The sequence below is a fragment of the Eptesicus fuscus genome, chromosome 2, assembly GCF_027574615.1.
Source record: "Eptesicus fuscus isolate TK198812 chromosome 2, DD_ASM_mEF_20220401, whole genome shotgun sequence".
NCBI classification, from domain to species: domain Eukaryota; kingdom Metazoa; phylum Chordata; class Mammalia; order Chiroptera; family Vespertilionidae; genus Eptesicus; species Eptesicus fuscus.
In genome coordinates this window covers 91,923,683-91,937,252 of record NC_072474.1, presented here as the reverse complement: position 1 = coordinate 91,937,252, position 13,570 = coordinate 91,923,683, and the positions used below count along the sequence as shown (strand labels likewise).

General features: G+C 42.0%; 1 protein-coding gene across 2 annotated transcripts in view; it reads left to right on the top strand.

Moving 5' to 3' along the window:
- LIMCH1 (LIM and calponin homology domains 1) overlaps positions 1-13,570 on the top strand; it is a 323,090-nt gene that overhangs the window by 156,075 nt on the left and 153,445 nt on the right. The window lies entirely within an intron of this gene.

Genomic DNA, 13,570 nt, shown 5'->3' with positions numbered 1-13,570 from the left:
AAGAAACCCAAAGGGATGGGGTCAGAGAGCTTCCAGGTTGTTGAGCCATGAAGACTTGGGGAGAGTGATGTTCCCAGAGAGCATGGAAGCTCCATGGTCTTCCCACGTATATTGCTCTGTATACTTTTTTTATCTGGTTGTTCACCTGTATCCTTCATTTAAAAAAATCTATATCTTTTATAGTATCCTTTATAATAAACAGAAAACAAGTAAATGTTTCACTGTGAACCACTTTGGCAAATTAATCAAATCCAAGAAATGGGTCACAGGAATTCAGTTATAGTCAGCTGCTCAGAAGCACAGATGACAACCTGGACTTGTAATTGGCATTTGAGTGGGGGTATTCTTGTGGGACTGAGCCCTTAACTGGTACGATCTGATATTATTTCCAGGTAAGCAGTAGAAGAGTTGGGTTAATTGCTTGGTGATGTTATTGGAGAAATGCTTAGATGGTCTTTTGCCATTGTTAGTGGGAGTGGGGATCTTGGAGTACCAATGGAATAAGCATTTCTGGAGTCCCCCACTGGAAAATGTGGTGTGGTAGAAGAAAGCTTTATTTTTGTGGAATTACATCCTTGGATTTCTAGAGTCCCACTTCCCTCAATCCAGTCCTGGAAGAGGTGTAGCTGGGTATTCAGCAGAGCTAGAAGCAAAGTCAGCATCTGAGGTTTCCTTTCCGTGGTGGAATTGGGTCCGGTTTAGCATTAGGCTAGTTGTAGTCCATTAGTCTATGGTGTGTGAGGTCCACATGGCTGTGGGCTATGTAGGCAAGTGCAGGAGTGTGAGAGCCCCGCAAGCCAGGAGTCAAGCATGAGTAAGCAAGAGCACAAGAGAATGAACTCCTTTGTTTAAGAGATTAAGTATCCCAAATCTTCCCACACTTGCAGAGGCCACTCTTACTCTGGCCAATGACGTGTACCAAGGTGTGACTGACAGGACAGTACCTTCCCTATGTCACCCAGACTTTACTGGGCATGCGTCTATTGTCCAGTCCCTTTCCCAAGCGATCTGTGTGGAACAGACCAGTGGCTTCCTGGGGAGTGTTAAATTATGGCTTCCTGGCAAAGCTGCATAAATGGCATGCCCATAATATTTGGCCTTCCCTTTGCTCCTTTCCAGTTATTCATAACTGGGTTAATTACAATGGTATCATTGTTGTTAACAAAAACACACATAATGAGTCTAAAGAATCCTAACCTAAGTATAGTTACTTACTAATATCCTGAATCTACAAATCTGGTCAAACTCTTTTCCTCCCTTCCATATACCTTCAGCTCAACATTTCCAAACCCCAATGTACTAGTTGGGGTTCTGGCAAGAAACAGACTTACCATCCTTCTCCTCCCATACCCCATTCTGTTAATGTTCTTCTAGGGTTCTCTCTTCAAACCTGTTGTCTGTTCCCTTTTCTACACTCATGTTCTGTGTTCATGACTTCAACTCTTCATAGCCAAATCATTATTGACCCAAATCATTATTTCTCACTAAGTTTCCTCTGAATTCTAGACGTCTTGTTCTGCTTATAGGATAGCACCATCTGAATGATCTACCAGCATCTCAAACTTAACGTATTCAAATTAAACTTAAATGACCACTCCTGTCCCCCTATTTCCCTATATCAGTAAAGGCTCCATAGACATGCAGTTGCCCTAGTTCAGCTATCAGAGATTTTGGCAGCTTTCTCCAATCTGTCTGCTGGTCACATTTCCTTGGCTATTAGACAAAGCCTAGAGAAATCCTTGCTCATTTTTTACCTGGTTTATTATAGTCAACTCACAGTGACTCAAACATTATTCACTCTCATGTATGATGATAGTTCTCATGAATATAATACTCTCCCCCTGCTCTTCTTGACAAAATCTTATTTATTTATCAAGACCCAATGCAAAACTACCTTCTTAGTCAAGTCTTTAGTATTTAAGGTCCATATGATCTTTTATTATAGAATGGATATAGCCTTTCTGGGTTTAGGAGAAAATGACTTAATATATTAGAGAGAGAAAAGATGGCTGTGTTGAATATGCTATCAAGGAGTAAGATTTTTGAGCAATTGTTGTTAACAGTTTACAATAAAGGTGTGTGAATGGTTTAGTGTTTATGTTAAGACATCATAGCTTTAAGCAGTAAATTTGCCTTGATCAAACTTGTCAGTACCCTTAATGGGTACAAATGATGTAAGGTGCACTAAGAGGTCATAGCATCACCTTGATAGAATGTCTGTGAAAATATTTCACCTAAATGCAATTCTCAGGAAACAATCAGACAGGTCTAAATTGAGGGGCATATCATAAAACAGCTGGCCTGTGCTCTTTAACACTATCAGTGTCTTTAAAGATTCCTCCCTGTTCCCCAAAATCTGGAAAACTGTGTCAAATGAATGATGACTAAGGAGATAAGAAGCAATGACAACCAAGTGCCATGTGTGATCCTTGATTGAGAAAGAACAACTACAATAGATATTATTGGGACAGTTGGGGGAAATTTGAGTGTGGATTGAATATTAAATAATAGTATTCACTCGGTGTTGAGTTTCCTTCATATGATAACTATATTGTTAAAAATAGTTGTGAGCCCTAACTGGTTTGGCTCAGTGGATAGAGCGTCAGCCTGTGGACTGAAATGTCCTAGGTTCGATTCCAGTCAAGGGAATGTACCTTGATTGCGGGCACATCCCCAGTAGGAGGTGTACCGGAGGCAGCTGATCGATGTTTCTCTCTCATCGATGTTTTTAACTCTCTATCCCTCTCCCTTTCTCTCTGTAAAAAATCAATAAAATATATTTTAAAAAATAGTTGTGTATTCAGAGGAATACTCTTGATGTTGGGAGGAATACAAGCTGGAGAAGTTAGAGGTAAAGTGTCACAATATGTCCAACTAATCTTCAAATTGTTCAGCAAAAAGAAGTCTCTGCATATACTGTATAATTTTATATGCACATACACATGGACAGAGAGAGAGGGAAAATGAGAGAAAGGAAGGGAGAGTGAGAGGAGGGGAATGTAGTAAAATGTTGAGTCTGAATAAAAGGCATACAGTTGTCCTGGTACTAATCTTGCAACTTTTTGGTAGGCTTGAAAGTTTATAATATAAAAAGTTGGGAATTAAAAGACATTAATTCTCTAAGCCCTGGCTGGGTAGCTCCATTGGTTAGAGAGTTGTCCCGATACACCAAGGTTGCAGGTTCAACCCCTGGACAGGGTTCACACAAGAAACAACCAATGAATGCATAAATAAGTGGAACAACAAATCGATGTTTTTTTCTCTTTCTCTTCCTTTCTCTCTCTAAAATCAATCAATACGTATTTTAAAAGGTGGTAAAAGATATTAATGCTCTTATTTTTGTGATGGGCGGGGGGGGGGGCCTCAAATAAACAGTATATTGGAAGGTAGCAGAGACCATCTTGATATGGCATTTTATGGGAGTGTATTCTTCACATGGCATTTTCTCCTCCTGTGTTTGTGACTGTCAGGGAAGTGCAGAGAGAGTTGTATGAGCATCTGCAGACTCCCAGGTTGGTTTCTACTTTGTCAGGGGTTTGACAGGCCACTGACCATCAATTGATCAAGAGTCCTCAGCAGCAGGGGCCATGGCCATCTAAGAAGTGTCACCAGAGGGTTTTCCATGCCCAGAACCCATGCCCGTGCGTCCTAATGGCCTGGTGTTGAGAAGAAGCCATTAAGATGCCCCAGCTGCCAGACTTGAAGATAAATAGAAAAAGTGTGTTTTCACATAGAAATCCCAAATTATAAACACGTGTAGACTTTACAAAGGCATGAATAGGTGTATTTTAGCCCCTGAGTTGAGCTGTGGTTACAAAGAATTCAGGGGTGAAGGTGTTAAAACAAAGTAGTTGAAAATCATTTCCTGGCAAGAATGCAAAGACCCTGGATCCGGGTCTGTGTTTCTTCTGTAACGATTGCTGACATCTGAAGCCGTGTGGTGACTGCCTGCAGATGCTCACATTCTTCTTTAGGTGTTAGTGATACTCTCAGCTATTGCCAGAGAGAAAGACCTCAAATTTAGGGTTTGGCATACCAAAGACTTTAAAAAACGCTGCCCTTTAGTCTGCCAGTTCGTTAGTATTGCACCATCAGCCACATCTTGAAACTCTATTTAAATGGTCATCAGAGATCATGCTACATTCTGTTTCATTCCAGAAACATTAGTCTTTGTGCAAGAAACACAAATGTCTGAAATCCTTCCTTACAATAGGAATTTTGAAATTAAGCTTTCTTTTGCCCAGATTTTAATTGTAACAGCCATTGTGTGTACATGTGTGCCCGTGTGTGTGTGTTTGTGTGCGCACATGTGTAAAGTCACCTTGGAAATAGATGATATTTGGGGATTCTGCCATGGGGCCGAACCTTCCTAGGGCTACCATTAATTTTTGCTTGATCTTGCATGTGAATCCATGAGCATAAAAGCGATCTGAGGAAAAGAGAATTTTACAACTAGAATGGCATCTTACATGTATTCATTTTACAGATGAGGACATGTGGGTCCGTAAACAGGAACTATTTGCCCAAGATCACAGAAGTCGTGAAAGCTGAGATGGCTCCAAAGCCCCAGCCACCCTTGTCCTTGGTTGTGTTACTCACAAGTGCTTTCAGTTGACAATGGAACATGTGGGAGAAAGAAGGGGAAACAGACTCACTTTTTAGTCCATCACTTTTTTTCTTCCTTTTGGCCAATACCTTCCAAATGTCTTTGCGAGCTCTGTGAAGGCCTTCCCTCTCCTGATGGATGCTGGAAATTTGACTCTAGCTGAGGTTCAGCAGGATAGAGCAGGAATGTATCTACTAGAATTATCCTACTACATAGTTACTCTAACCCACTCAAAACTTCTTTAGAAAAGGGATGTATTTTTCTTTAATCAAAAGATAAGATTTCAAATCGTCTTAGAGACAGGCTTCCTGAAATGGATAAAAAAAAGTAAGTTGTTATAAACTCTGCAGACTCAAGGAAGCTTTCGAAAGCCATCTGCTTTATTTTATGAGACTGATCCCAGCACAGCTGATGTCTCCTTGTTTGAGGGAGCTCAGAGGAGGGGAAATGATGAAAAGGCAGAGATTTCCACATTATGAAAAGATAAAATAGATTGTTTGGATACAAGGTAAACATAGGAAGCTGTTGAAAACTGAGTAGCGGGAGTGAAAAGCCTTTACGCAAACTTTATCCTTCTAGGGAGAGACAACGCAGTACATTTGAGTCCCGGTGTTTGGGGAGTCTACCTGCTGAGTGTCATGCAAACCCTAACTGGAGATTGGAGCACATCCTTATCACTGTCTTATGTTTTAGGTTAATATTCTACAACTTCCTTTAAAATTTCTAGAGCATTTACCTTTCCTTCAACAGTTTATCTTACAGGCTCTCTCAGAAGAAGCTGGTCCAAAGTTCTGTTCTCTGCCTCCATTTCTCTTGTGGTTAAAGTTATTGTTTGAGGCCAGGAGGGAGGCAGAGATGTTGCCATCACTAAGTTACCATAATGATGAGCATGATATATTAAATTCCTACTATGTGCCAGGTGCCATACTAGATTATCCTTCTTAATCTTTACAGTTGCCCTGTGATGTAGTTTTTGCTATGCCTTTACTGTAGCTCAGAACACAGCTTTCCAAGAATAAGGGGCAGGATTGGGGTTTCCTTATGTATATATCACTCTTAGGAACCAGGATTGTAGTTCATTTAGGACTGAAACCATTATGGTCATTATAACTTGGCCACATAATGAATACAAAGGTAGAAGTGTGTCAGTTGGAGAGGCTGGCAGGGGAGCAGTTAGGGGCAATCAGTCAGGCAGGCAGAGGTGGTTAGGGGTGATCAGGCAGGCAGGCGGGTAAGTGGTTAGGAGCCAGTGGTCCCAGATTGTGATAGGCATGTCGGACTGCCAATTTAGGCCCAATCCCACAGGCAGTCAGACATCCCCTGAGGGTCCCAGATTGGAGAGGGTGCAGGCCAGGCTGAGTTGGGCGGGGTGAAGGGGCATCTGATGCCCACTGTAGCAGTCTGGCTTAAGGATATTCACTGAGATGCTTGTGTCCGACCAGTAAATTATTCACCTGGTACAGCATTTTGAGTACTTGGGAAGTCTCAATTAGAGATTTTTGTCCTTCCTATACATCCTATGTTTATTAGCAGCCTGCTGTATAACAAATTACCCCAAAAGGGAATGGCTTAAAACAACACTTATTATCTCATAGTTCCTGTAGGTTGAGAATCTGGGCTTAGCTGGGTCCCTGTCTCTGAGTCTCTCACAAGGCTGCAAATCAAGGTACTGGCCAGTGTCATTTCAAGACTTGATTCGGAAAGGATCTGATTTTGAGTTCACTCATGTGGGTAGTGGCAGGATTCAGTTCCTTGCAGGATGTTGGCCAAAGTCACCTCAGGTCCTTGCCACGTGGGCTTGTTCACGTACACCAGCTCGCAGTGTTCAGCTTGCTTCATCGGAGTGAGCAAGCCAGAACCAGAGAGAGAGAGAGAGAGAGAGAGAGAGAGAGAGAGAGAGAAGAGAAGACAAGAGAAGAGAAGAGAAGAGAAGAGAAGAGAAGAGAAGAGAAGAGAAGAGAAGAGAAGAGAAAGAGAGAGAGAGAGAGAGAGAGAGAGAGAGAGAGAGAGAGAGAGAGGAGAGAGAGAGAGAGAGAGAGAGAGAGAGAGAGAGAGAGAGAACAAACATGGTGGAAGTCACAGTCTTTCATAAGCTGATTTCATCACTTCTGCCATATTCTATTAACTAAAAGCAAGTCACTAAGTCCAGCCCACACTTAAGGGGTAGAGATTACACACAGACCTGAACAGGAGGAAGCGATCACTGAAAGCTATGCAGAAGCTGCCTACCACAGTGAATGAAATGGTTATGTGAATCTATGGAGAAGTTGGGGTATAGATTTCTTATTTTTCTGAAAATGTGTCCCTTATAGTTAGAGGACTTTAAAGACAGCACACTTTTCCTTGGACCACCTCTGTTGCCTGAAACAAATATCTGTTTCCCATTGTCTTCTGCACATGGTATGCAGCAAAAAGAGACCGTCTGTCCTCTTTTGCTTTCCAAGTGACAATCTACTTATGACTCCAGACACAATTCCTGCCTTTCTGGGATCACTTTCTAGGAGATAAATGTACAAATAAGGTCTAATAATGTCAGACTGTGAAATGTTAATGAAATATAATATGCAAGGAAGATATTTCTATGAGATTAACACCTTGGCAGAAGTGGTGAAGACCATTGGAGCTGGGGGAAGGATATTCTAGCCTCGAGGGATGGAATTGGACCGGCTCTGAGCCACCAGAACCTGGGTCCGGTCTGGGAGTGGCTATTATTTGCATATGGCTGCAGTGGGAGCCCCAGAGTCCCTGAGAGAAATCAATGCTGTGGAAAGTGGAGCAGGAATTGTAGGTTGAGACCAGAAATGCCATCTGGGGGCATTTGGACTCATTTTGTCTGCAGTAAGAGCCACTGAAAACAAAGCAATCTTGTGTTTCAGATAACTCTGGTGGCCATATGGAAAGCAGATTGTGGGAAGGGACCAGCAAGACTCAATTAGCAGGCAAATAGTCCAAATAAGAGATGATGAACACTTAAACCTTGGTACAAGCAGTGGAAACAGAGACGAGGAGACAGGATTTATGACTCTATCATTTTCACTGACTATACTATGCCATCAATTACAAGACACCATTTTTTAAAGTATAACTAATGAAAAATAAAGCTGTCAATTAAGTTATGACACCAGCAATGGGAAGATGCATTTTGATTTCAGGGGTAGAAAAAAAAAGCGCATTGTAAAATTAATGAAATATCATCATCTTAGGAAGATGACACCTACATTTTAGACTTGAACAACTTGGAGGATAGTGATGCCATTAATAGGAATCATGGGAGCAGGGGATGAGAAATGGATTCCAAGAGAAAAGATGAATTCTCTTTTGGATATGTTTAAGAGATATTCATGTACAGATGTCTGGCAGACAATGGAAATGTTGGTTTGGAACTCAGGGAAAATGTTATAAAAATTGGAGTAAGTTAATGCATGGATTATTTTGAAGTTAAAGCCTTATTCTTAAGTAAAAATAAGGACAAATTGTTTTTTTCTATAACCACAAGTTTTGAAGCTCCCCCTCCCAATTTAAAGACGTTATCTTTCGAGTGTTCGAGCTACATTGGCAGAGATGGGGTGGTGGGTGATGGGAATGGAAGGGTGACAAAGGAGCTTGAGACCACAGGAGGAGTCATTGGCCGTTGCACTTAAATATGAAAATCATGACAGATAATGACTTAGAAAGATCTTTATATAATGACAATTCATTGAGATATAATATTCAACTAATCTCATATCCTCAAGCCTTTCTTTATATTCCTGATACTTCCCGGTCAGTACTAGGTAAGTGCGTTAGTTTTCTAGGGCTGCCATGAGAAAGTATTAATGATTGGGTGGTTTAAGCAACAGAAATTTATTTTCTTCCCTTTCTGGAGGCTAGAAGTCTGAGACCAACGTGTGGGCAAGGTTGGTTTCTTCTGAGGCCTCTCTCCTTGGCTTGCAGATGGCCATCTCCTCCTGTGTCTGCCCTCTGTGTGGGTGTCTGTGTGGTAATCTCCTCTTCTTATAAGGACACCAATCATATTGGATTAGGGCCCACCTTAATGACCCCATTTAACAAAATAACCTCTTTAAAGACCCTTTCTTCAAGACAGTCACATTTCTGAGTCACTGAGGGTTTTGACTTCAACATGTTAGTTGTGGAGAGCAGGGGTGGGGGAGACACAATTCAGTGGGTAAGCCAGCCAAGCACTTAAACTCTTATTCACATGTGTTATGAATGCCTAGACCTGCTAGCTGAAGTCTAATATCCTCTTCATGGACCACAAATTATTTTTCCAAGCTTGTTTCCATAATTATTTTGCGTCTCTGCAGAGGTGGGAGGTTATATATAGCAGTGCTGTAAAGCTTTTTTTTTTCTTCTAGCTTTTGTTCCTTCCTGTCTCAGGGAAGGGGGAAACATTCTTTGAAGAAAGAAATGACTTGTTCTCCCTTATCTTTCATTGAACAACATTCAACAGAGTTTGTGACATTACATCAGTTCCTCACTTTTTCCCCTTGGGAACAGCCCTTCAATTAGGAACTGTGAGGAAAAATATATATAATAGCAGGAAATGCATATTTCACTCTAAGTCTTACGTCTTTCTTTTTCATGTTTACCTAAAGAAGACATTTCTGTGGAACTGATTTTCAGCATGTACTCCAAGCCCAGGGTTGTGAGGATTCTCTTGTTTGGCAATGGGAACAATTTTCCCCCAATACCCGAAAGCATTTTATGAACGGGTGAAGCCAGCGCAGTAAGACCAGCATGAAGCAGCACTTCCCTTAAAACGTGCCATAATCCGAGATGGTTGCTCTAGGATATTTATCTTGGCAAGCGTTTCAAAAGCATTTGCTAAACACCTCTCTTGCTCTCCAGTAATTAGCTGCCTTCCTGCTAGAATCTTAGGTCTCCCCTCAGCTCAATAGGTGCAAACATTAGTTTCGCTCTCTCATTCTCTCCACAGTATAAAATACTGTATTTCTGAGTAAATTGTTTGGTATTTAATTTATCTTTTATAAAATTTAAATTTATTCAGATTAAAGTTTTGATTTGACTTAAATAATTTTCACGTGTGTGTGTGTGTGTGTGTGTGTGTGTGTGTGTGTGTTTTAAAGGATCATTGACATAATGTTATGAGAATAGTACTTCACCTTAGTGGTCTTCCTCCCCAAAACCCAGAATGCTAGTCTAACCAGGAGGAAAATAATCAGAAAAATCCAAATTGTGATACAAAAATACCTGATCAGTGCTTCCCAAAAACCATTGAGGTCTTCAAAACCAAGGAAAGTCTGAGAAACAAGGGAAGTCCGTATAATGCCATATCCTGGAAGGGATCTTGGAACAGAAAACGTGCATTAGGGAAAAATGAATGAAATCCCAATGAAACATGGAGTTTAGTTAGTAGTGGCATACCAGTGCTTGTTCGTTCATTGTGATAAATGTACCACAGTAATGTAAAAGGCAGGGTGGGAGTTATACTAGAACTCCCTGCACTATCTGCAAGGTTCTGTAAATCTAAAAACTATTCTGAAATTAAAGAAATTACTTAAAAATAGAATGATTAAAGATAAAGACAAAATAGAGCCAGAATGCAAGGGAACTATAAACTAGGCGAAGAAACAGAGGTTATTAATAAATATTAAATGTCAGCCTACCAGTTGATATATTGGTATCAATAAATGGCAGGATACCAGTGAGTCCTTAGGCATATCAATCTAATGAACTTTTATAAATGATGAATTGGTTGTAAACACTGTGTTTTATGGCTTTTGGAAATTCCAAATGGTAAATCCGGCCACGAGGTTTCTGCACACATATTTCAGGATCCCCATTTTTAGAATCTGCACAAAGAAATATTTCATGTCCTTTAGGGAGGTTTAATAAAAAAACAACAGGTGGGAAATGGGTTTTGCAGTAGCATGAACGGTCATAACCATAAATACTAGAACCTCAGAATTAAACTGGCAGAGGATTGTAAACACATTAATCACCCCACCGTGCAGAGATTCCATTCTCAGATGTCATCTCAATTTCAGGCACAAAGAGGAAATGCCTCCACTTTAATTCAAAACACTGAATTCGACATGACGATCCTTTATTTTCATGAGGATTCATGGAGGTAGTTCACCAGTATCCTCATCTATAAAACAGGATAGGTAAACCTCATCTTAGTAGGGTGGATTAAATGAGATACTATATGTAAAATGCCTAATAGGGTGGACAGTACATAGTATGCTTTCAACCAATTGTAGCTACTCTTATTATTTATTTGTTCATGATTATTATGATGGCTTTAGAATTTCAGAACTAGAAGCGATTTAGAGATCCATTTTTGAGACACCATCATTTTTTACCAACGAGGAAACTTGAGCCCCAGAAGGCAGTTGCCTGGGGTCATGCAGCAACTTGGTTCCAGAGGCAGGGCTTGAACTCTTTGTCCCTCAGGTCCTACTGGGGGCCTATTCCCGACCCAGATTTAACAGTAATATTGGGTCCTTACCACCTGCCAGCAGCTGGCACAAATCTCTCCTGCAGAGTTGCTTTCCGTCACCTCTCCCTCTTGGGGATTCTTTCCCCTTCCTCGGAGGGAGCAGAACTCTCCGCCTCCCTCCCCAATAGGTGTGGCAATCACACTCTCTTCCAGTTCCTTTCCTTCCACTGCATCAGCACTTCAGCACTTCTGGCTGCTGCAGCCCGCTCCTGGGCAGAGCAGCGGTTGCTGCGGCGCTGAGGACTGCTTTGCAAAGGGAAGGTCCCAGCTGCTGTGCTGGGGCTGCCTGTGGGAGCTCCCCGGGAGGGATGCCCCACCCGGCTGCCGGGGTGGGCACGCTGGAGTGGAATGTGGACTATGAGGACGTGCGGGGGTAAGTCAAATCCATCACGAAAAACACACGTTTATAGGTGTCCATCCGGGAAGGAAGGAAGCTATTTAGATTTTAACACTTGATTAAAACGAAAGGTTACTTTTTACACACTCATGGTATGGCTAAAATAATCTTGAAATTGTTTTCCTATGGCTTTCACCTTGTCCCCTGATATTCCTACTACCTGCTGCTTTTATTATTCTTTTTTTTATTCTTGAAGGAAAGCATTGTGTTATTTTGGGGTGGGGGTGGGGGGCTGTCATGGAAGCCACACAGACACATTGGCTTAGTCAAAAAAAAAAGAGGATTTTCAGGAATGGTGTGAATTGTTCCCACAGTCCTCTGCTCCTCAGCAGTTCATGCATCCTGGGGAAATGTGACTGCGTGCATCGCAGGTACTGCTTCACCTGAGCCCCCCTCCGTCTGCTTTTGTTTCCACTGCCTCCTGTGCTTTCTTAAAAAAAAAAATCCTAATTTCTTAAAATGAGGAGGCAAAGAATTGAGGAAGAAAATTGGGGAGGGAATGAGGAGGCCGTGAATCTGGGTTCAAGGGCTGCACCTCCCAGCGTCGCCTGCTTAACCTTGTCCTTCAAAGTCAATATTTACTGCAGGCTGGGGAAGGGATGGAGGTTATTTCTGGGCAGTTCTGTAATAAAACCCTGTCAGACCTGTCCAAATGCTAAAGGCTTCTCGACGCTGGTTATCGAGGGGAAGGAAATTTTCCCGAGCCAAATTTATGAGGCTGAACACCACGCTGAAACAGAGCCTCGCAAATCCCCATGGCAAAATGATTCATCTTCCTAGAGTCGGAAAAATCTATTTTTATCACCTTTATTCAGCCAGCTCCTCACTTTTATTCCCTCACTGAGCGATGGCTATTTCCTTCGTGGTGCTGCATAAACCGTGTCCCAGGCGGCTGAAACCTCCCTGTAGGTTGTCCCCGGCGCGGCTGATTCAGCAGCCCCCAGAGAAGGGGATTGTTCTGCACGGGTGGGTTCTGCGCAAAGTGAAGGTCAAATCAGAGGCTGCACCCTTCAGCCGCCTGCCTTTTACTCAGGAATTCTGCCTGGGGGTACGTACCATTGTGCTCTCCTGACTTTAGTGTAAGGTGAATAGAGGGTGAATGGTGACCCAAGCTCAAGATCTTCACAAGTTTGGGAAGAAGGGGCAAGAGCTAACCCCTCTCCCTGTGGCTGGCCTTTTGGACTGTTAAGCAAGGCACAGAGAAGTCGCCAGTGCACCTTCTCCATCTGATAATAGAGCAGAGAGGGACTTCCAGACACCATTTTATCCGTTTCCCTGGTCCCATTGGGGTCTCCCTATGCCAGGCCAGGCTGCTGCATATTGCCACCGCCTCTTTCTTGCGAGAGTCCCATGGAATGCTGGGAGGAGTGGTGATTGATTTCTATAAGGAAATTTGAAAGATACAGATAAGGAAGAGAACCCATTTTTACTGAATTTCCTTTCTAACAGATCCAGCATGCTTACTGTTTGGTAGATACAGCAATAGCAACTAGGAAAGCAACAGGAATGTTAAATATATAAGAACAGTGTTCATGGCATCTGCTCTATAATAAGCACTCGGTAAATATTTTGGCGGGATACTGTTCCTCATAGTCCCCAGTCAATCATCTTAAGAGTTATCCTGCAGGAGGAAGTGCACTGTGAGGGTTAGCTGGCCTTGCGGAGTCAGATGGCCTGGGTTCAAATCCTGGATTTGCAACTTCTTAGCTGGGTGCTCTTTGGAGAGTTACCCAATCATTTGAGGCTTCTATTTCCTCATCTGTAACGTGGGAATAATATAGTAACTACCTTATGTGGTTTTTACGGAGAGTAAATTAGTTATTATAGGTAAAGAGCCTGGAATTTTCCCAGGAATGTGGTTCAAGAGATGAGAAAGAGCAAAAGGAGGAGGAGGAGAAAGGTAGTAGAGGAGGGGAGAAAGGGGGGGAGTATTGGTTATTGGGATGAATTTGGGAATTTTTGAGATTTGACCCTGTCTTTCAGGTTTAATGATTCCGATGATTTACAGACCTTCTGTTGTTCAGTGGAGAAAGTAATTCGAGAGTAAAAGAATAAGATGGAATTTAGGGGGGAAAAGATTATTTCCAATCTCTCAAAAAATGGT